This window comes from Anolis carolinensis, unplaced genomic scaffold (genome assembly GCF_035594765.1).
Source record: "Anolis carolinensis isolate JA03-04 unplaced genomic scaffold, rAnoCar3.1.pri scaffold_14, whole genome shotgun sequence".
NCBI lineage: Eukaryota > Metazoa > Chordata > Lepidosauria > Squamata > Dactyloidae > Anolis > Anolis carolinensis.
Window position 1 is genome coordinate 15,024,522 of NW_026943825.1, and position 2,255 is coordinate 15,026,776.

The window sequence follows — 2,255 nt, forward strand, 5'->3', positions numbered from 1 at the left end:
AGAGGGCTTTGGGTGAATGCATTCCTCTCCATAGCTTGGAGCATAAATGTGCTCATATCTGTCATAAACAAATGCCCTGTGGACACAGCTGGAGATTACACTGTTATTAGATGCAACCATCCATTTTGTCACATTGTGCCCTAATGGGATATGTGACACAAACCAGTATCCATGTGCAAAAATGTAGTGCATTACCCAGAGGGAGGTGGACAATCCCCTTAGCGAATGAGGAACTGAGCATTTTTTTCCTGATAATGTCTCACTTCCTCTGGAAACAGGACATGGACCTGTATAAAAGGTCCACTATCCTAGTTCTCCTCATTCGATCTTCAGGTTCCTCAACCTACCAGTCTACTCCTGAACAAGGTAAGCTAGATTCGCCTTCTAGCAGACTTGGTCTGAACCCATTTCTTCTTCAGGTTCTTCTATTTGTATTCATCTGACTTTCAGAGTATACATCTCTATTCTTTCTTATGTTTCTCGTAGCAAGGACTGTGTTAGAATATGATAAGAATAGCATTGTGTGGCTTGCTAGATATGGTTGGATTGCCATGCCCAGCATTCATCTCAGTTGAAGATTCTGTAGTTTTCAGTTTGATAAGGGAAGAAGTAAATGGTTCCATCTCTATTATACTCTGGAGAAGTGGTTCTCAACCTGTGGATCCCCAGATGTTTTGGCCTTCCAGAAATCCTAACAGCTGGTAAACTGGTTGGGATTTCTGGGAGTTGTAGGCCAAAACATCTGGGGACCCACATGTTGAGAACCACTCCTCTAGAGTCAAATTACAGCATATGTATATGAGCCAAAATACAACATATGCATACGACAAAGTACTACTGTCCATAGTCACTAAGGGTTCATCTACAATGTTGAACGAATGAAGCCACTTGAGCTTCCATGGGTCTGTACTATAGAGTCATGGAAGCTGTAGTTTTGTGTGGTCTTTAGCCACACAAAAGAGTATTGGTGCCTCATAAAACTATGAGCCATGGAAGTTCAGGTGATGTTAAACAGGATCTGTTCTACAGTTGTGTGTACTAAATCTATCAGGACTCTTGTCAATCTGTAGTTGACTCAACATCTATCAAGACCCTTGGTGAATCCTTATATGATTTAACCAAATGGAGTATCCTTTATCCAACATGCTTTGGACCATAAATGTTTTGGATTTTGGATATTCTTCCCCACACCTTCATTTTTTTTAAAATATAGGATTTGCCTATATGTAATGAGTTTTCTTGGAGATGGGCCCATGTCTACATACAAAATTTGTTTCTGGTTCCTTAGCCTAAGAGTCAATGTATACCAAATATTTTTTAAAAATAAAATTAATCTTGTGGTTGTGGGACCATCAGACATCAAAGGGGTCACTCTCTTAGACATCTAGTGTACAGTGTTTGTGAGTATTTGGGGTTACAGATTTCCAGAGAAGAGAAACTTCACCTGTTTCAGTCCAACAGACTGCAAAAATAATTCCTCCTTCTTCTTTTGTAGGTTCATCCTTCCTTATCAGCAATGGGTAACTGCAATGGGTATGGTGGTGGCCAAAGCCAGCCATCAATGATGTGTTTGCCTTTGGGAGGTTGTGGCAGCTGCTGCCAGCCCTCCTGTGGCCAATCCTGTGGTTCCAGCGGCTGTCTCTATTTAGTCAGTATGGGACGTAGCAACAGTGGCGGATGTTGCGGAGGATGTTGCGGCGGTGGCGGATATTGATGATCCGGGATTGAACCTCTATGAGGTACGGCATGGACATTCCAACAGCCAGAACCATCTCACTGTCAACGACAGCCACTTTGAGGACCTGTCTGATAACCTCCTTCCTTTACTTGTTGGCCAGTCAAAACCGTGAAGAAGCTTTGTGCCGGCCTCTTGCACAAAACATCCCCCTTCTCTATGTATTCCTTTTGCTTTTTTATGATTCCACAAAGTCCTGAGAAACAAAAGAGATGTGACGGATTGTGTCGGAAACATGGGTGTGGGTCTCCTTCTCTTCTCCCTGGGCAATGGAAATCCCCAGGTTCTTCCTTTAATAAATGAAATGTTGAAATGATAACCATTCTTGTGTGTGTGCATGTATTTTTGAGATGGGTAGACACTGCAGAAACAAAAAGGGACTGTGGTTGTCCTTGACTTCTCCTTGGTTTCACTGAAGCCCTCTTGACTGGTGGCAACCATGAAATAGTCTACCACCAATTCCATGTAAATGTCCTATCACCATGTAGCATGTCTTTAGGTCAACTACCATTTGAAGACA

General features: G+C 42.4%; 1 long non-coding RNA gene across 1 annotated transcript; it reads left to right on the forward strand.

Annotated features, from left to right (window-relative positions):
• The first annotated feature begins 251 nt into the window (after positions 1–251).
• LOC134294419 (uncharacterized) lies at positions 252–2,054 on the forward strand. The gene is made up of 2 exons (XR_010001331.1): positions 252–366; positions 1,496–2,054. It is a non-coding gene; the product is annotated as an uncharacterized LOC134294419 (long non-coding RNA).
• The last annotated feature ends 201 nt before the right edge of the window (positions 2,055–2,255 follow it).